The 22,192-nt window shown below is 39.7% G+C and overlaps 1 long non-coding RNA gene across 1 annotated transcript; it reads left to right on the top strand.

The window, feature by feature from the left end:
* The first annotated feature begins 241 nt into the window (after positions 1–241).
* LOC122219632 lies at positions 242–20,858 on the top strand. Its single transcript, XR_006202500.1, has 3 exons — positions 242–317; positions 2,967–3,101; positions 20,817–20,858. It is a non-coding gene; the product is annotated as an uncharacterized LOC122219632 (long non-coding RNA).
* The last annotated feature ends 1,334 nt before the right edge of the window (positions 20,859–22,192 follow it).

Raw genomic sequence — 22,192 nt, 5'->3', positions numbered from 1 at the left:
GTGCAGTAAAGGAAAGAAGTGCCTGCAGGACCAGTGTACCCTCAGTCTGAGAACATTCTTTAATCAGGCTGCGTCACTGAAAAGCTTGACTACCCTAGGCACCATCTGAAATGCATCCCTGTCACTGATGCTCATATCCTTTTGCATCACTTAACTGATGGTGAGTGATATCCACAGCCCTGCATTTGGGGATTACGGTTGCCATGGAAAACTGTTTTCTTAACATCACAATGGCACATGACTACACTAACTGCATACCCTGAGCTGAGGGCTTTTCATCTCACTGCTTGTGGAGATGCTGCGATGAACACTTTTTGGTAATTTTAACCTAATGCCTAGAAATACAAAAACAAAATTTTAACAATTTATAATGACTTTGTTAAACTTTTTTTAAGTTTATTTATTTATTTTGAGAGAGAGAGAGAGAGAGGGAGGGAGAGAGAGAGAATCCCAAGCAGGCTCTGCCCTATGCGGGTCTCGAACTCACAAACAGTGAGATCAAGACCTGAGCTGAAACCAAGAGTCAGATGCTTAACTGACTGAGCCACCCAGGTACCCCAACTTTGTTAAACTTTGATCAGGTTCATTATCAGGGAGAGGAAAAAAAACAGAGACTAAAAGAAATACAAAGGAACGTTCATAGGAAATATCAAAACTACATATCCTTGCTTGAGTATGGAAGATAATTTTAAAGTTCATTTGTAAAATAAATCTATTTCTTTTCATCTTCAGGGCATGCTCAAATTCTTGCACTAAATGAGAAAACTCCCTGAAGTCCCTGACTGATTAAAGGAATGTTAACAAAGCAATAACCTGTTTCATGGTCCATAGGGACTGGCGTAGAATAAGGCAGGACAGGATCCAATTGACTGAATCCAGGAAGGGAAAGTGTTAACCTCAGCCTCAGAACCTCCCTGTGCTACTGAGAACATCAGAGATAATCAAATAGTCACCTGAGAAAATAACCCTGCCAGGAAAATAAAGTCTTCTGATGCATCCACTGACATGGACAGTGCTTCATTCAGAAATCAAGTAAATAAAATTCCTCGAAGATATAAATCAAAAAAGGGCCTGAAATTAAAGGTTCATTCAGGAAAGGCTAATTGGGCCATCTTTTCAGTTGAAGATACGTGGGTTATTTTACTTTATGATCTGTTGAGCAGTACTATATTAAAAAAAAAAAAGTGTGCTACCACATTTAACTGTCTCCTCTAACAGGAAAAGACTGAATAGGGAATAGCAATGGTCAAATGAACTGTATGAAGTTATTCTTTATTGACTACAGACTTCCCTTAATTTAAATACACTTTCAGGTTTTCTTATTCCAATAACCCCCTTGTTCTGGCAAGACCACGCAGGCCTTATGTTCAGTCCTGAACAAGTGTACAAAGACCAGCAGGTCAGGGAGTGGCAGACCCCTAATATTTGCCCCGCCATCTCAGTGGCCAGGCTATGGATGGAGCTACAAATCAGTAAAAAAAAAATGGCTCTCTTCCATTCTATTCAGCCTGCCTCTGTCAATTTCAGAAGAACCAGTTCAAACAAGTTAAGAATCTTCACCTAAATATTTAGTCACATTAAGCACTTTGATCAAATAGATTGTGCTTCTTCCTCATTTTATGCCTGATGGATAAGCTTACCAAAAACATCTTATAAATAGACTCATGTTTTTTTTTTTTAATTTCCCTTTCATTGCCAACTTTCTGTCCTCCCCAGACAGAAAATGCTGAGCCCTCTGACTTAAAACTGCTCATTTTTCCCAAACTACCAACATGACTTTGGATGGCCACACGTCATCCCCCACCTTCCAGACCCAACCCCTCCTTTGCTCTTACAAGGTCAAAACTTTGAGGGAATTAGGTGTTTGAAAATATTTGATGCCTGAGTCCTGCCCCTATAGAGGGGGTAGGGATGGACACTTGGGTTTTTTAATATCCTCCCCTGCCCCAGCCCCACAATCACAGACACACCCCCCAGTGACTCCAACGTTCTGCAGGTGTTGGGAGCCATTGCCTCTGTGTACTCCAGCCCAGCTCCCCTCTGGGTTATTTTTCTTTCTCCTGAGTGCTTCTTGCCACCCAGGCTGCTGTGCCACAGTTTTGAATGATAGTAATAATCCTGGAGATGTGGTGTTCCTCTAACTCCCAGATCCTCCCACCCACCAGCAATGGTCTTTGATCCTCTCCCCCACGGATTATCCAGCAAACCACTGCCTCTTCCTTGCCGACCACCCAGGGACACATGTGTGGAAATTAGCCTCAGGTAGACTGCCCCAGAGACCACAAAACCTCCCCTCCAAAAGTGATATCAGGGGCATCCAGGGAGGGCAAGCAAATTAAAAAAAAAAAAAAAAGCCAGCATTTCCAACCACACCTGAAATCCTCTGCCTTGCTTTCTGGTCAGAGTTTAGTAATTGAAAGTGATTTAATTCCTCCACCAAAACGGAGGTGAGCAGAAGAGGAGAGGACTTGGGTTAAGTGCAGAATCACCACTTCACAGGGTGTAGAATTATTTATAGCACTTTACACAAAAGCATATCTGAGAACCATAAATGGTGGCATACCTCTGCCTTCTTGGGGTTCTGCCACCAGAAAAGCAAGCACCTGAGCATTTCAAAAACTGTGCAGCGAGGTTCCTAAGAAAGTGCAACAGTGTGTGTGTTTGTGTGTGTGTGTGTGCATGCGCACGCACCTACGCGTGAGAGACACAGAAAGAGAATAACCAATTTGAAATCCAGGTATAAATGGGATTATAGCTCCTTGATATTCATTTGATTAAAACGAGTCTTACTAAGTTTCCTCTTTTATATAAACTACACAAGACTCAACCTTGGAATGTTTTCACATGAAGTTTACAGTGTTTTTTCATCACCTAATAAAACTCTTCTATTTCTTCCTGCCGCAGACAGTTTTACAAGCATTCATTTCACATGGTGTTCTCAGTGTGCTTTTTAATTTTTATTTTAGGTTCACTTTTATCACTCCATCTCCTGTCTCCTGCTCTGAGTAAGCAATCTACGTTTTTGTGCAGCCTCTGGCCACAGGCTGGCTCATGGAGGTGTGTCTGCTGGCAGAGGCTCCCAGGAGCTCAGTGCTCCTCAGGTGAGGTGATGTGTGGTCCCGCGGGTTGTTAGGGAAGTTCAGCGATCTGAACTTAGATTCGCGGAGCAAAATATTTTACCTCCTCGTGGTTTGCCTTTCCATATCTTGCCCCTCACGGCAAATTTGCTAAGCACACTACAAAGTGGCTTTAAAAAGCTGTCTCTGAAAAGCAATGAGAAGCTGCAAAGCTCTTAAAAAGTCTCTGAATTTGGGATATGTAATCCCAATTCAGTAGCTATAAACTAAGCAGCCATGACTATCCCCAAACATTTCGTCTAGTCCGTCCCACTCAAAGTAGGTCCACGCACAACAGCAACATGGGAGCTTTTCAGAAATGGAGCTGCTCAGCCCCTCCCTCCATTTATCCAATTAGAACCTGTGCTTCACCACTCCCCAGGTGATTTCCATGCACGTTCAAATTTGAAAAGCGTTGGCCCAGGTAGCATCCTTAATGACTTGGTGGCATCCTTGATGACTTGGAAGAAATATTTCACAAAATATTCGTCATGGCTGCTTGTATTTGAATCTTGCCTCCATCCACCAAAAGACAATGTCATACTTGGTTAAGCTCTCGAGGGAGGATCATGGAGACAGCAGGAAGGAGCCAACAAACACTCAGCTGGTCTTGAGGGCAGTGGCCAGCAGAAGTCCAGGACTGTGTAGAATATCAGTGGGCTTTGGGGCGCCTGGGTGGCTCAGTCGGTTAAGCCTCCAACTTCAGCTCAGGTCATGATCTCACAGTTCATGAGTTCAATTCCCTCCTCAGGCTCTCTGCTGTCAACACTGCTTCAGATCCTCTGTCCCCCTCACACTCTGCCCTCCCCCACTTGTGCTGTCTCTCTCAAAAATAAACATTAAAAAATATTTTTAAAAAAAGAATATCAGCTTTGAAGAAGGTCCAGAATATTGACACTGACCCAGGAGTCCTGGCAGGGACTCAGAAGAGTATGCAAGGTTTGATATCATGTGTCTAGAATGTTCCACTAACCTCTGGAGTCTCTGCCAAACTTATGCCTCACAGAAAAGCAGCATTAAGGTGTAAAGGTTCTGTTATGGGCTGTTTGTGTCCCTCCTAAATTCATATATTGAAGCCCTAACTTCCGGTAGCATAGTGTTAGGAGGCGGGGCCTTTAGGTAATAATTAGGTATAGATGATGTCATGAGGGTAGAATCTCTATGATTAAACCAGTGTCTTTAGAAGGAGAGGATGAGACTAGGGCCTTCCTCTGTCTCTCTGCCATGGGAGGATACAGGAAGAATGCAGCTGTCTGCAAGACAGGGAGAGGGTTCTCATCAGAACGAGACCATGCTGGCATCCTGATCTCACACTTGCAGCCTCTAAAACTGTGAGAAAGAAATTGCTGTGTAAGTCACACAGTCTGCAGTATTTTGTTACAACCACCTGAACTAAGAAAGGTACAAAGGTAAACTCTAGAGAATCAGGAATATATTCTGATCAGCTCCAAAATGAGAAGAACACAGTAAGAATTATTAATAGAAGTGCTAATAACTTGGTTGCTGTAAAGGGGACTATCAACTTTGAAAGGAACGTAAGTAATTTTATTTAGCCCTGTTCTTGCAAAAGAAAGATAGTACATAACCTCTGATACCATCTTAAACCCTCAATTTATGCAGAACATAAACACCTTACTGAACTCTTCATGTTTTATCTCATTCTTTTGTTTTATTATGTACATATAGGAGAATATTCAGCTGGCACACTGGTACCATACCAGTTATTAAAATAGGGAAATACTTCCATACTGGTTGGTAAATAGGGGGTGTCCTGAGACCTCCAGGAGCCCCCTCTCCCAACTCATGACATAACCACCCTCAGGACCCTCATAAGATGCAATAACTTGAGGGTCAATATTTGGCATGGCAGAGACCTTCAGTTCTCCATCCATCCATTCCAGTGCAGTCTGATCTGAAAGGTAAGTGACCATGGACTCCCAGGTATGAAATTCAGTTCTACACCAATGAACATGAATATAAAATGAGAGCACTTGACCATAATAGTAGACTCATAGCCATGTAATTTTTAATATTGGATTAAAAACTTTTAAAATTATCTGTGCTACCCCTGAAAGCTAATTATTAGTAGGAATTGAAAATGTGCCTTGACACTCAAGGATAAAGCAATAGCTGATGAGTCAAAAGGAGGTAGGGGAGTCTCTGCCAACAACAGCTTTGCCCACCTTAGACCTTGGGACAGTGGTCCTGAAGTTTACAAATCTCCTGCCCCAGAGATTCTTAGTCAATAGGTCTGGGCTGGAGCCCAAGACCATTTTTCATAAGCTTTGGATGTCGTTCTATTGTAAGTGCAGGGTTCATACTTTCAGAAATGTATGAAATTCTTGTTATTCAAGCCCCTACCTTAAGAAGTTTCCCTTTGTGAATTCTTCCTTGAAACACTCTGGTCCCACATCCTTCTACCAAAAGAAGAGTCTATCTTTCTTCCACCTTTATTAACCATGCATCCATCAGGTATTTATCATACTGTGTTGGCATTATTTGTTTGCAAGACTGACTCTGCCTGGATATCTTGGTATCTCTGGCATCTAACTCAGCATATGGCAAACACTAATTGATACACTGGTTGATTAGAAAGTAGGGGTAGGACTAATTGATACACTGGTTGATTAGAAAGTAGGGGTAGGGGCTGATGCTGGGCAATATTTACTGAGCATCTCAACCAATTATATAAAATGTTTCCTTAAGGGGTGCTATAGCACACCCTTTATGATATCTTCCTCAGTATCAGACTTTGTTGTCTCACCCTCAGGCTCCTGTGGCACCTAGAAGTTCCCACTTTCATGTAGAGAAACTTGTTGGCCTGAACCTCTAGGAGAAAGCTTAGAGTCTTCTTAAACCTTTGAGTAAAGTTTTAAAGGTTTGTGTTACCAGTAACATCTAAGACTCCACCCTCAGTGTAGGTTATTGAGGTAATTTACCATTTGATTACCTTCTCAATAAATATCTTATACCTAATAAAAATCAGAACATGTACTATAAACATTCATTTCTTAAAGCATATATTTAAGATCCATTATTCATAAAACTACAACTATAACTTTTTAAATATGCTTTAACACATTAGCACACAGAGACACTTGAATACTTTTTTTAAAAAAAGATTTTATTATTTTTAAGTAATCTCTACAAGCAACGTGGGGCTCGAACTTAACAACCCTGATCAAGAATGGTACGCTGTACTGACTGAGCCAGCCAAGTGCCCCCAAGAGACACTTAATGAATACTTTTGATGCTAGAAATGAAAAAAAGTTAGATATTGTTATTGCCACATTTTACTTCATTATGATTATGGAACTTAATTTTGCCACAAGAGTAAGCAGTAGCTATTTCCTTTGACATGTCTGATTGAATTTCTTTGTATATCACCTAACTCAACATTAAAATAGGTGTTACATAAATGCCTTTGCATTTTACAACTGAAGCCTTCGCAATATTTCTAATGGTGATTAAGTAGCGGGTCTAATTATACATCACATCCATTACTCTAATGTTCCTTTAGCTCTAAAGCTCTATGATGCCACATAATCGAGAACAAAGCTTGGCACAGTTAAAGAGCACACTCTGAAGCTTCACATGCTGGCAAGAGACTGCTTCTCAGGTGCTTTTCCAAGTAGCTTCACTCTCAGCATCTATTTTCTGTTGTGATGATGATTTAGCAATAGCCAGTGTCTTTATGGCAGATCATGGAAAAAAAAGTAATGTGTGTTCGGTTTGTGCTGTTTATTTAGGTCTCCAATTCTCCAATTCTCTCCCAAAGCAGGTGAGGGCTTTGCTTCAACCACAGTAGTCATGGTCAACATGGAAGGAGTTCTCTTGGGGATTTTATCAACAAACTTTCCAATTTGCCTTACTAACAAGGAGAAGGCAGTGTGATGGGAGTAGTGCCCCAGTTCTACTGTGTCTTCTTAAGCACTGCTCCGAGGTAGTAACAAGGGATGTAGGGGATGGGTTTGTAAGACAAGCCCCTCCAGTTCCCTTTCAAATTCATGGTCTCAGGCAGCTTTGGTAGTGAACCTCCCTCCCTGTTTAAATAGGGACCTTCATTTGCTGATTCATATAAGAACGATATTCTTATTCTCAAAGGCAAGAGATTGCTATTTCAATAAACAAAGGCAAAACAAAGCAAAAAAAAAAAAGGCAGGTTTTTTTTTGTTGTGGAAATCAGTTATCTATTAGCCATGATGGCTAATGGCAGGACGGAAAGGAATCTGAAAGACCACCTTAGATTTTACATCACAGATTTAAATTATATTTTAGAAAGAAATTAATGGAACGAGTTTGCCTCACAATCCAGTGGGTTAGATACATAACTGTTTTGTATTCCCAGTCACACAATTCACCACACACACACAAAAAGACAATATTCTAAGTGTTCCAAATAAGACAACAAAATAGAAAACTTACTAAATCATAAAATCCATTTTGAATTTGGCGAGACCTTAAAGAGCATTGTGGTATGTGTTATGGATACCTAACTCACAATCAGAGACAGGAAGTCATGAAGGGAGAGCTGTCACACACACCCTACTCATTGCAGCTTACATAGTCCAGCAGGAAGAAGGAAGATTTCCTCTCAACCTGGCAACTGCCCTCACCTGCAGCCAATAAGAGGCCACCTCCACTTGTAAACTTTCTCCTCTCTATAAAAGGACACTCTCCTCCTGTGTTCTCTGTACTTACAATGAACTTGGAAAAACCACTCTCCAAACTGGAAATGAATATCTCTCTGTCCTGATTGATATTGGCGCTACACTTTAGATGTTCAACCTCACTACCATTATTTTTTTCATGTTCTTTTATTTATTTTTATTTATATTTTATTTATTTTTTTTAATTTTTTTTTAACCTTTATTTATTTTTGAGACAGAGACAGAGCATGAACGGGGGAGGGTCAGAGAGAGAGGGAGACAGAGAATCAGAAGCAGGCTCCAGGCTCTGAGCCATCAGCCCAGAGCCCGACACGGGGCTCGAACTCACGGACCACGAGATCGTGACCTGAGCTGAAGTCAGACGCTTAACCGTCTGAGCCACCCAGGCGCCCCATATTTTTATTTATATTTTAGTTAGTTAATATACAGGGCAATATTGGCTTCAGAAGTAAAATTCAGTGATTCACAACCTCACCACTATTAAACAGCCCCTACCTCAGAGTACTAAAACAGTTCAAATAGTGAAGGTCTCCAATAAACCTCAACAGGTTTCCTTTTGCTTAGACCCTCAAAGATATACCACCTTTTCTCCTTAGTTCCTCCACCATATTGATTTATTTGGGCCAAGATTTTTTTAAAAATATATCATGCTAGAAGTTCTTTCTCCTGAAAAGGAGAAATAGTTCTAGAATTTTGGAGCAGCAACCAAAATAGCCAACTAGGTAAATCCCATGACCCTCAGTATCTTTTATTTGCTCTGACCCTGATGGCCCTTAGAACTAATTCCAAGAACAGTAACCATTTGTCCCCTTTGGATGAGCTACCACCCTCCTTATGGGTAAATCCTCAGCTGATATTGACAGAATCCAGTGTACCTCCTACTAAGATCCAAATAGATCCCTCAAAAGCTCTCCCCATAATTCATTAATAAAGAGGCCTATAAATAAAGAGGCCCCTCAAGACACTAAGCAATAATAAAAGACCATAAGGGTCAGAGCCCCATTATCCCCTGTACCTATCCCTGCAACACTTGTATTTTACCTGTGAAGAAACCAAAGGACCATAGATAGAGGCTTGTCCAGGGCTTCCAAGCTATAAACATTATTATAATCCCTCACCATTCTATTGTCCCCAACTCTCACACTTTATTAACCCCCAACCCTACTGAGAGCAATTTTTTTTTTCATGACTGATTTATGTAGTGCTTTCTTTAGTGTTGCAGTAGATAAAGCTAGTCAATATCTTCTTGCTTTTACTTGGGAAGGATAGCAAAGCTACTGAGCAGTAATGCCAGGGTTTCACAGAAAGCCCTTCTTATTTCTCACAAACATTAAAGGCTGATATCAAGTTCCCTGGAGGCTCCACTTTAATACAATATGTGGATGACTTCTCTGCTTCTCTTTCCAACCCTCCTCACAAGAAGATAGCATCTATGTGCTAAAACTCCTAGCCAGAAAGGGATATAACATCTCTAAGGAGACATTACAATTTGTTCAAACTCAAGTTCAATATTTAGGACATCTAATCTCAGAACAAGGACTTCATTTGGATCCAGACAATTTTCATGGCATCCTGAACTTCCCAAAGCCTCAAACCAAATGTCAACTGTGAGGTTTTCTTGAATTGACAGATTATTATTGCAACTGTATCCCAAACTTCTCCTTATGGCCCAACATTTATACACCTGACCCTATCATCTAGGAAGATCCAGATGACATAACTTTCCAATGTCAAAAGAAAGTTTAATAAAGCCCCTTGCTCTTGAACATCCAAATTATCAGCTCTCTTTCTTCCTTTTTGCATACAAAAAAGAAAGGAATGCCTGAAGCCTGGGCATATGCCCTCCCCATGCCTCCCAGCTTCACCTGCTACTTACTGTCTTTTTTTGTGAAGGCCACTGAGAAAACAGTCTTTGCATCCCCTTTAACCACTTCTGTGCTGTGAAAGCTCTCCTTACCTTTCGTCACACTCAGTTTCTTTCTATAGGCTATCTCACTTCCTATGAAATTCTACTGTGTACCGCCCCTTATGTTACTTTTGCTCACTGTAATAACCTTAACCCTGACACTCTTCTCACCTCCTCTACCAATTAAACCACCTACAACTGCTTAATACTGACAGATCACCTTCTTGCCCATATGATGACTTACAGGAAACTTCTTTGGATAACAGTTGACTTTTCATTGTTCACTGATGGTTCTTAGTTAAAAGATGAAAATGGCAAATACTGTGTTGGATATGCAACATCAACTCCTTCTGAAGTAACTGAAGCAGCACCCTTGCCTTTGGCTACTTCAGCCTAACAAGGAACTACAAGCACACACATGGGTCTATGTTCCAGCCAAAGGCAAAAGTGCCAGCATTTACACCAACAGTATATATGCCTTTGGAGTGGCTCCCAATTTTGGAATGTTATGGAAACAACGTGGCTTCTTTACTTCCAGGAAGATAAAATTAAAAGCAGCCCTTACATTCAGGAATTACTGGATGTCATACTCTTACCTGCTGCTTCGGCTATTATTAAAATCCTGGAGCATTATAAACTTGACTTTCTGGAAGCTAAAGGAAAACATCTCACTGACATTTCCATTTAAAAATGCTATCCTCAAAGGGTCTAGAAGTCAAATCTCTGTCATGGTGCAAAGGAACTCACCTCCAGAGGATAATCTGGAGAAACTGACTAGAGACACCCAACAGTAAAACAAGATTGGCAATCAAATGGTTGTTAGTATGATAAGAAGAGAAACTTCTGGTTTGGACCAAGTACAAACCTGGCCCTACCAGAAATTCTAAGGTTCCCACTATTGACCAACATGCATTGAACCACTGGTCTAAAGATAAAATGATGTTCATAAGTTAATAGTTGTAGGGAAATACCAACAAGACTACAAAAAGTACCTACTTTGCTTTCCCCACCTGCCAAAAATACAATCCAGGGAAACCTGTCGACACTATTCCTAGGCACTTTAAATTGCCTAATGGGTCATTTGAATTTTGGCAAATGGACTTTATTCAGCTACCCCCACCTCATGGATACAAATATGTCTTGGTAATGATTTGTATGTCTTCCCACTGGCCAAAGCCCTTCCATGTAGACTAGCTACTATTTTTCTTCGGTAGCTAAAATCCTATTAGAATACAACCATCCCTACCTGGGGAATGCCTCTTGAGCTCCATAGCAACTGAAGAACCCATTCTATTGGTCAAATATTATGGCAAGTCTGTGCCGTTTGGCCAGTTCTATAGCATTTTCACTGTGTTTACCATCCTCAGTCTTCAAGGCTAGTCAAAGGAACCAAAATAAATTAAAAATTTTATGGAAACCCTCCAAATACCTTAGCCAAAAATGTTGCCATTGGGCCTTCTAAATCTCAGATCCACTCCCTTTAACTCATAAACTCTCACCCTTTGAGACAAATACTGGGTTCCTGATGCATCTAGCTTCTCCCTTTTCTGATCTGCACGTAATAAAGGAGACATATGTTACTGTTGCAAAGCTCTAATTACATCCCTTAAAAATAATCATACTCTAGTAGGGCAATCTTTTCACAGCGCACTCCCAGGAGACAAAGACATCAAACACCACACTCTGCAACCTAGGAATTTTGCTTATAGGAAGAGACATCTCAAAAAACCTCTTTTCAAGCACACTGGAAAGGCCCTTACCAAGTGTTACTAACCAATCCTCATGCCACCAAACTGCAAGGAGTTGACTCTTGGATCAATGTTCTTCATCTAAAGAAAGCCCCTGACTAGAACTACACATTCTCCTATGCCTTGCTTTGACCTCTCCCCATTATAACTCCCAATGCAACTAACTGTACCTATTCCACCCATACAGTTTCCCATTCTCCCTAATACCTCAGGTCTGTGTACGGTAGCAAAAGAACTTCCCTCTGTACAGCCTTCAAGAATAAAGTCCACATAACAGAAGGGTTTCTCCTTAATTATTCCCCAAACACCACTGACCCTTGACTTGGAAGAACCAATCAAGTAATTCCAAGTAATGGCACTATTAGTAATCAGCCCCCAATAGGAATTTTATGTGCACCACCTGGTTTAATCATTGTGTGTGGTGAATTGGCCTCTAAATGGGCCTGTGAATGTACTGGAAGATTTGATTCTAACTGTTCCTGTGGCCATCCACAATAAATTGGAAGCCTCCCATGGTCCTCCATTGGTCTTTTCCATTAAGCTTTTATCACCACCTCAAATGGGAATTCATAGGACATATACATGACTCTGTATTTGCCTCCTTTGGAAGGGCACTTATCCCTTCTGTGCATGTTCACGCCAATGAACAAATAATTAGAAATCTCTCTCTGGAATTGGGAAAACTTACTTATTCTACCACTATGGCAATAACAGGCCAACAATGATCACTTAGCTCATAAGTCAAAGTAGTTTTAAACAATTGCATAGCACTTGATTACCTACTTGCTGAACAGGGAGGCATTTGTGTGATAACAAACATGGCCTGTTGCACATGGATAAATTCCTTCAATTACATAATATTAGAGGAACAAGCACATTGGCCACAAAAAATTCCACCTGATGATCTATGGTGCTTTGATCTCTTTAGCTGGCTTGGGCTTCTGGTTTAGGACTATAATACAAGCTGGGGTCACTACTCTGCTCCTCATCTTATTTTGTGTAAACATTGTTAAAGCTTTGTACCTGTTGCCTATTGAACCTTTGTAGTAACAAAGTACCCAATACGGTGATGCTGACTCAGTGCTTCCAGATGATCCCCAACACTTACAACTTTGATAAGATGTAGACCTTGGATGAGAAATGCCAGAAAGCTCTCCCTCCCCACCCTTGCTTGTTTTCCAAATATGGCCTCAGTGTCTTCCAGTCTATGTACTTTCCTTCCAGCATGGGATGTGACATCTGGAAAAGGTCCTTCCTGGCACCAAGGGACAAAAACGATTCCAATCAGGAATAGATGATCCAGAGAAAGATCTTTATCAAAAGGGGGAAATATGAAAATGTGTTAAGGAAAACCTAACTCAAAATTGGAGCCAGGAAGCCTGTAAGGGGGTAGTTCTCATGCTCATGGCACTTGTCACAGCTTGCAAAATCCAGCAAGATGAAGACTTCCTCTCCGCTGGCAATAGCAAGCTGCCCTCACCTCCAGTCAATGAAGGGTCACCACTTCAATTGCCTGCAACCAATGAAAAGTTGCCACTACTTTAAACTCATCTTTCTCCAATGAACTTTTGTTCAAAACAACCCCTTCCTAACTTCCTCCTTTCCTCTATGAAGAGACACTTTTCTCCTTTGTTCTCTGGACTTGTCTATGGTTTGCCACAGTTTGCTTGTCCTGAATTGCAATTCTTCTGCTTTTCCCAAATAAACTAGATTTTCCTGGCTGAATCCTTTACCTTTCTCTTTTAAAAGATTGACAGCATGTAGCCCAGTCAGCTCAACTAGAGATGAGAAATGAGATTCTACCCAATTTCACCTAATTATAGGAGATTTTAATAACGTTAAAATGTTTCTGCTAAAAGGAAAAGTTGTTGATATTACTGGTGATTTTTTCCACAATACCTTCATCCTTAAAAATGTAGAGGTGGCTCAGTTGGCTAAGCGAGTCTGACTTTGGCTCTGTTCATGATCTCGCAGTTCGTGAGTTCAAACCCTGTGTCAGGCTCTGTGCTGGCAGCTGGGAGCCTGGAAACTGCTTCAGATTCTGCATCTTCTGCCCTCTCTGCCCCTCCCCCACTCGTGCTCTGTCTCTCGCTCTCTCTCTCTCTCTCCAAAATAAACATTAAAAAAAATTGGGCGGGGGTGGGGGGAAACCCCTGAGTGGCTCAGTCAGTTAAGCGTCCGACTTCGGCCCAGGTCACGATCTCATGATTCATGAGTCCAAACCTTGTGATGTGTTCTGTGCTGACAGTTCGAGCCTGGAGCCTGCTTTGGATTCTGTGTCCCCTCTCTCTTTCCTTCCCCCACTCATGCTCTGTCTTTCAAAAATGAATAAACCTTAAAAAAAATTAAAATTTTTTTAAATGTAGAAGGACATTGTGGCACACAGTCTCAGTCTTTATTTTTTCTCATTAAAAATCTACCACCACCAGTAAATTTTTTGAATGTACACATAGTCTCAGCATTTCATTTGTTGTTGCATACCAGTTTTCTATGATGTTTAAAAGTAGTAGGCAACTATAGATTATGTTAGGTATTGGCATAAGCATTAATCTATGTTTTCTTATTGGACTGCTATCATGAGAAGTACATAGTTAGGTCAAGTAAGTTTTAAAGTGACTACTTTTGTCTGGAGGAAAAAAATCCCTGTCAAATAAGACATAATGATGGATGGGATTAAGAAAACTCTTCAGCCTTAGACTAGACATCCCCTGAGAATAGGGAGCGGCCATTCTTTACTTTCCTTGGCTTGTGAAGAGTCCCTCTTGGAATTCTGTGTGAGGGGAGAGGTGAGCACTATCATGCACACCATATATTTCCATAGGAAGCAAAAAACAATTGCAGACTTGCTCTTCTGCCTTCCTGGAGACTGTAGGCTAGACTACACCCAGATAACAATAAATAAATAAATGCCTATGATGAGGTGACAGCTGGTCTCTACGGCAGAAATGCATAATCAGTGTTGGAAAGTTCAAGTGTGGGTATTCCAAGAACAGGATTAAAGTCTGTTTTCAGTTAGGAACCTCATAAAAAAGTGTGCTCCATCTGTGTTTACTACATGCAGCTGCACCTCTTTCCAAGGGCGTAATGAACTTTTTCTTCTTTGTGAACACTGACTTACACTCAAATGTAACAACCTTAATTATCACTAGCAAAATACTTGTGTGAGACAACATAGACCAATACATGTGTGCTCTTCCCCCATTTATTGAAAGGTATTGCATACTTCATATTCATGCGCCCAGCTATTTAATCAGATTCCAGAAAATAAATCTAAACTGTGAAATGAGAAACTGCTAAAAGAAAAAAAAATAGAAGTAACTTTTTCCAACTATTCTGATCATATCTCATTATGTTCATGTATTAAAATTTAGGCAATAGTCTAAATATACTTGAATTTCACATTTAATGAGATCAGTTCAATTTGGCACTTAACAATCACTATAAAAATTTTCATTTTGATTTAGTTCGGTTACAAGCAATATAGTTTTCAAACTGACCTCATTACTGGTGGAATACATTTACACAAATATATAATATACCAGCAAAATCGGTCAACTCTGAACATGAAAAGTTCTTCACATGCTATTACTTTGCCGTTGTTCATTTTCTGTTCACTCCCACAAAATTACTCATATTGGCACCAATTTCTCCTATCTAACAGAGAAGTAGTGTTATTTAAAAATAAGTAAGTTCCAGGTAGATGTTATAATAGCATTAAGTACATTTTATGAATTTTACTTATAGAATCACCTCAAAATTTTCTCTACTAAAAGTTGTTACAATAAATGTCAGTCAGATTCAGTTTTTCCTTTGAATTTTAAAGAGAATTAACCAGAGGAGAATTACAACTCTATGAAAATCTACATTCTATAAAATGGAGACTCACCTGCAAAAAATCCTCAGTTCAAAATCCTAAAATGTGTATTTTTTTCAAGTGGTTAAATAACTAAGACTAGTTTATTATATAATAATGAAATAATTTTAATTAAATAGCATACCATTCATATACAGTTCATAATCATCCATATTTTTATTAAATATTGTTTCCATCAATAGTGATTTAACCAAATTAATGTCTGCAGAGTATACATAGCCTTTCCCCCTAGATGATCTAATATCTTTATTAAAACTTAAAAATAGGAATTGTGACAGAATTAATCCTACCCTAATATCTAAATAATGTTTTATTTTTATAATTAACAATGTTAAAATAAGTTCCCTTCCTAAGTTCAAGTTCTAATCAAACAACACCGGCTCCAAACTAGAACCTGAAAAAGTTGAGTGAATATATAAACATACTTGTGCTTAGAAATAATAGAAGTGTATGCTTACAATTGATATTGCTGAATGAAAACTCCATTTTTAAAATTTTGCCTTTAAGCATTATATTTTGCTACATTCTCCTTCAATGATTTTATGGATCATTTTTCAGACAATATGAAAGAGTTGACTTCTACTTATCATTTAACTTCAAAAACTTGCCATATAATGTAGGCTTCATTGTCATAAATTTTGGCTATGGGGAAAAAAAAAATCATGGCTCACCCTTCCATTTCCTCTGCTAACACAACAGAAGCAATTATCCAATCTCAAAAAGTATCCTTGCTTTGACTTAAGCCATTAGTCTCATTAGCCTTAGGGAGCTCAGGGGTAAATTGGCTACTCCTCACCCACTTAGGGATTCTGGCAGCTCTCAGCTTCTCACAGGGGTTGTTGTTTTGTTTATGCCCAGGACTATATGTTCCAGTCCACTTAATCTTTTGGCTTGTTACTTTGTACTCCAACTCATAACCGCAAGTTCTGATTTCCTCCCCACATGGTTCCCTCAGCGCTGCAGTCTTTATATTATAGGAAGGCCTGGGTTCACCTTCTGGCTTCTACACCTCTGTATACTTTCCTGCATAGCACATAACCTTGAAAACACTATCTGGTTTCTTTCTAAATGAGCAACTCTCATATGGCACTTTTAAAAATATCTTAAAACTTTAATATCTCTTGGTAAGCCATGTACCTATCAGGTTTCTGATGGTTCCTGTTCTCTTAGAAGAAAGATCCTTTGGTTTCTTCAGCTTAGACCTACTCCCATTAACCGTACTTATTATTTATGCATAATCAGAAACTGATATCTGTGTGACATTTTTTCCCACTTTGGCCATCATAACACTCTTACCAGTCTTTTCATCTACCGGTATATTTGACATCTAAAATAAAAGCTGCCCTAAGGAATAGCAGAGAGGTCCAGGCAGCCTAGCAGTTCTTACTTTACCCCAAGCCTATGGATCCACAGCCCACTTGAAACAGAGGTAAATTACACACTTGTAAGTCATGGGAACAAGGTTCAAAACTGAAACACATATTATAGGGCAGTGACCCTCTATCCTAGCTGCATAATAGAATTACCTGGAGAGTCTTTGAAAAATAGCAATACTGGTTTCTCATGCCAGACTAATTGTATCCAAAACTCTGGAGGGAGGCCCACACTTTGGTATTTTCTAAAGGCTTACAGTTGTCCGATTTAGCAAATGAAAACATAGGTGCCCAGTTAAATTTAAATTTCAGATAAAAAACAAATACTTTTTTTAGTATAAGTATGACCCATACAATATTCTTATACTAGAAAAAATCATTATTTATCTGAAATTCTATTTTAACTTGTACCTTGTGTATTTTCTCTGGCAACCTATGTGACTGCAATGAGCAGTCAAGAGTTGGGAACAATTGTCCTAGGGTTAGCTTGCTAGGGTGCTATCCCTCTAATTTGCCATGTTTGTCTTGGTGGAAAGTGAATTCTGTTGCCCCATTCAAGACTCATCTTTCAGATTTGGTTAACTATGGTTTAATTTACCACACTTTAGTAGTATGTGTTGCAGACATGCTAGGATTTGACAACAGAGAAATAAACAAGATACTGTCCTTGTCCTCAAAAGACCATTCCAGAGGTGAAATCAAACCTTCCATACTTGAACCTATATTTGATTAAAATAAGAAATAATTTTTTAAAAATTTTTACCTAAATAGTAATTGATTGTGTTGACATTTCTGTTTATAAGAAAAGCCCATTTGGAGCAAGACTTACAGGAAAACGATTCTTTAGAGTTATCAAAAGTACATTCTTAAAAATGAACTTTTAAACACTGGTTTAAAGTTTCCCTCATCTATAGGTTTTCTGGCACTGATAGCCAATTCCAGTGTTAAATGATGCCTCCCTTCTCCAGGCTGCTTTCAGCTTTGGTGCTGTTACAAGCTCTCAAGCCATGCAGTTCCTTAGAAGATTTGAAGCACGCTTTTTAGTATTTTTTAAAATTGGTGTTTAAAATGTTGAACAGGATGAGATCAAGAGACAAAGAGCCAAGTATTTTGTAATAGCATCACAGCTGGAATCTTACAGCATGACAAATAATTTGTTACTGACAATGTCCAAGGTATGGAAATCTGCAAGCCTTTTATTTTCCAAATCAGAGTGGTAAATTTATTCTCATATCTTGCACTAACTCATCTCCAGGTGTGTGTTCTTGAGTGGGACAGATAGGCTGGACTTGCGGCCAGTCTGCTGGACTATGCGTAACTGCACACAAGCATGTACACGGGTCTAAGACAGGACCCGTCACCCTCCATGTGAGCCACAGCAGAGAACATGCTGAAAGCCGCAGGTCTACATTGGTATCGATCTGTTCATTCACACATATGGAGTATTGTTTTGTAATTAACCACAACTTCAGCCAGCTCTTCTGTTACCCAGTTTACATGCCTCTGAATTTCCCACAAGACATGGCAAGAAACTCAATTGCAGAAATTTATCTATGTCATGGCATTCCCACACCAGCTAGTAACTCAGGAGAAAAAGGAATAAAACGAGTTTAGCATGACATTTTCTTGATGAATGCAAGTTACAGATTTTCATTAGTGTTTTGATATGTTGGCAAACCCCTACCTTTACCCCCAGATGGTACTATATACCAAATATTCTTAACTACCAGTTACTCCCAAATGTTTCGTTAATTTCTCTTCCATATGTCTCAGTATAGATGAAATAAAATGAGAGGGAAGAGTCTCTTTTTATTTTCAAACTGTGTGTTAGTATGATGCGGGAGGAAAATTTTCTGGTTGTCATGCATGAGATTTTCTGGGGGGGGGGGCGCTCAGCCCCATGGAATGAACATAATTGGGTATGAATAAACTTTAACAGGGTGGTATTCTCTGAGAATCTATGAGGTGAAAAAATGCATCTGAGACAGGCATTCAACATGTAACATTATCCACTAATTAAAAACAGTTTTTAAGTAATGCTTAAAGTTGAGTATCTTTGGTTTAAAAAAAAATAAGCAAATTTTAAGGTATTTAATTTTAAAGTAGGCTCTGAGGATTTTGTTACACAGAGCAAGATACTAACATACTTGTTTCTCACACTAACTAATGCTCTTCTGTCCAATCACAGTATCCTTGACAAAAGGTGCTTCTGTACCAATATAATTAATAAAAACAAAGATTATATATTATGAATGGGAATATGTATCAGAATACATATCAGAATTGGCCAGTATGAACTAAGTTTTTCTCATGTTTTTTTTTAATTTCTTTCAAATGTTTATTTATTTTTGAGAGAAAGAGAGAGACAGAGAGTGAGTGGGCGAGGGGCAGAGAAAGAGGGAGACACAGAGTCCAAGGTAGGCTCTAGGCTCTGAGCTGTTAGCAGAGGGCCCAATGCAGGGCTCAAACTCACAACCCGCGAGATCATGACCTGAGCTGAAGTCAAATGCTTAACCAACTGAGCCACCCAGGCGCACCACATCTTTTCTTTTAAAGCAGAAGAGGGACTGCTGTTAACTGATTTATTTAAAGAAAACATCACCATATTCTCATCTAATACTCACCGTAATCTAAAACCATCAAGCACTGATATTACTCTCACTGTAACAACAGCTTCATCATGCTCTGGGGCTCATATTCATCAGAAGCCACCTGAGCTGATGGATGACCTCTGTGGAGAGAAGTCTTAAGTCTCAGCTGGTCCCCTTTTGTCCATCAATGGTGTTCACCTGCTGTGTTCATAAGTATCCATGTGCTCTCTCTGACACGTAGGTCTCATTGGTCTCAAGTTGGCAAATTCCAGAAGAGGGACCATTTATGCATAGGCTTGCATATTTGCAAATAGCCTGATGAGCTCCGCCCAGACCTGTGTGTCTACTTCAGGCCATTTAAAATCCAGTAGGAAGCCACCAGTTAGTCAAAGAATATCATCAGTGATAAAAAATTTCAAGTTATCTCTGACTTGAGCTAAGCAGAACAACAACAAAAACCTAGAATATTCATTAGTCTAGGATATTCATATTTTGAGAAGTTGATTTTAATGATCATGAAAATCATAAGCAATGGTTTCAAACTTAATTTAAGCAGAATTAACCAAACCTGATTTCTAAGGGTTTCGAGGAGTACTAAGTGGTACCCACTGAGGTGAAGAAGGCCCCCACTGAGGTATGCTTGTCTTCATGGAGTCAGATTTCTACTCCCTTAACACCAAGACTTTATGGCAAAAGGGCCAGATATAAGCTACTCTGCCACTGCTCAACAGAGTACCTTGCTTCAAGTCATAAACAGTCCTGAAGAAAGCAAGCTATTCAAATCCATGAAATTTTAACTCCTAGATGAGGTCATCTCCATCAAAATCGATTATTGATCTATAGCCAGGATGCTGGGTTCTAGTCCCATTTCTGCTCACCAACTGTGTGCCCTGAGGAAGGCATTTAATATCTCAAAGACCATGTTTCTCTCTGCCAAATGGGCTTACTTTCTACTTTCTAGATCCAAAGATTACTGTGAGACTAAGATACAGTGACAAATGTGGAAGTGTTTTTGGAAAAAAAAAAGCAACGAAAACACTAACTCAATTTAGTCTTCCTCAGACAAGCATTTTCAAGTGTCTGCACAAACTGTGTTTGCTCTGAATCCTCTCTCTACTGCCAAAGGGGAAGTTTCTGTGTGTCTCTATACCTAGTCTGTCACCACTGCTGAAATAGAAGGAGTGTCCATGGATGACCCTGACACTTGGAAGAACACTCTTCCTTTTACATAAGAGTTCATACAAAGCTGCCACTGGCATTATGTTAGAGAGGGGAGTTCCCCACCCCAAGAGTCAGGACAAGCTTTAACTGTCAGGAATCCCCTGGGGAGGTCACCAAGGACCAGCACAGCCAGGTGGTGCAGGGTTTCCCAGCCAGTACCTTTTAAAGGTCGTATTCCATATTTAGGCCCAAGGATAGGCTGGCAAATGTGCCCTGAGCTACAACTCAATAGAGAACTTTGTGTGTCTTCAAAAGAAAAATAAGTCACTGCCACTCCCACCTGAACCCAGAATAAAGAATGATTTTTTTTTTTTTAGTGAAAAGTAATAAAAGCCAAAACCACCATGAGATACCACTCATCAGGATGGCTACTATCAAAAACAAAAAAGGACAAACAAAAACCAGTGTTGGTGAGAATGTGGAGAAATTGGAACCTTTGGGCCCTGTTGGTAGAAATGTAAAATGGTGCAGCTGTTGTGGAAAATGGTGTAGCAGTCTCTCAAAAAATAAACATAGAATTACCATATGATCCAGCAATTCCATTTCTGGGTATATACCAACATAATTAAAAGCAAAGACTCAAAGAGATATTTGTATATTCATGTTCTCAGCAGCATTATTCACAATAGCCAAAAGGTGGAAGCAATTCAAGGATCCATTTACAGATGAATAGATAAACAAAGCATGGGCTATACAGACAATGGGAATATTGTTCAGCCTTAAAAAGGAAGGAAATTCTGACAGAGGCTACAACATGGATGAACCTTGAAAACTTGCTCAGTGAAATGAGCCCATCACAAAAGGACAAATAGTGTATGGTTCCACATATGCAAGGTACCTAGAAGAGTCAGATTCATAGAAACAGAAAATAGAAGGGTGGTTACTGGGAGCTGGAGGATGGGAAAATGGGGAGTTGGTGTTTCATGGGTTCAAAAGTTTCAGTTTTGCAAGATGAAAAAGTTCTGGAGGGGCGCCTGGGTGACTCAGTCAATTAAGCATCCGACTTCAGCTCAGGTCATGATCTCACGGTTCATGAGTTCAAGCCCCGTGTCAGGCTCTGTGCTGACAGTTTGGAGCCTGGGGCCTGCTTCAGATTCTGTGTCTCCCTCTCTCTCTGCTCCTCCCCCAGTCATGCTCTGTCTGTCTCTCCTTCAAAAATAAATGAAAACATGAAAAAAAATTTTTTTTAAAGTTCTGGAGATGGATGGTGGTGATAGTGGCACAACAATGTAAATGTACTTAAAAGCCACAGAGCTGTACCCTTGAAAATGGTTAAGGTAGTATATTTTATATTTTACCATTATTTTTTTAAATCATAAAAGCTAATATATGTTCTGCTGTTTGGGAATTTTCTGAAGAAAAAGTAGGGTAACCAGACAATTGTGGACAGACAAAAAGGGCTGTTAAGGCTGTAAAGGCATGTTAAGGTGTCCTGGCTCCATTAGAGGTCTGAGCCCAGGAGAGTTTATCTGCTCAAGGAAAAGGAGTATATCCCTACTGGGCATCTGTCAAAGCTTTCTGCTGAGCTAGTCCTGCGTCAAGCTCCCAGTCTATAGTTAAGGATCAAGATCACAAATACATTGTTCTTCTCTGGTTCACCTTTGCAGAAATTCATGTTCTCTTTCCATTTCTGCAAGAGGTACATGTTTGCACCGTATGGAAAATGAAGGTGTTTTCCCTGCCAGAGAAGGAG

Source organism: Panthera leo, chromosome B2, assembly GCF_018350215.1.
Source record: "Panthera leo isolate Ple1 chromosome B2, P.leo_Ple1_pat1.1, whole genome shotgun sequence".
Taxonomy (NCBI): Eukaryota; Metazoa; Chordata; class Mammalia; order Carnivora; family Felidae; genus Panthera; species Panthera leo.
The sequence above is the reverse complement of the archived record's forward strand: the minus strand, read 5'-3'. Positions and strand labels throughout refer to the sequence as shown.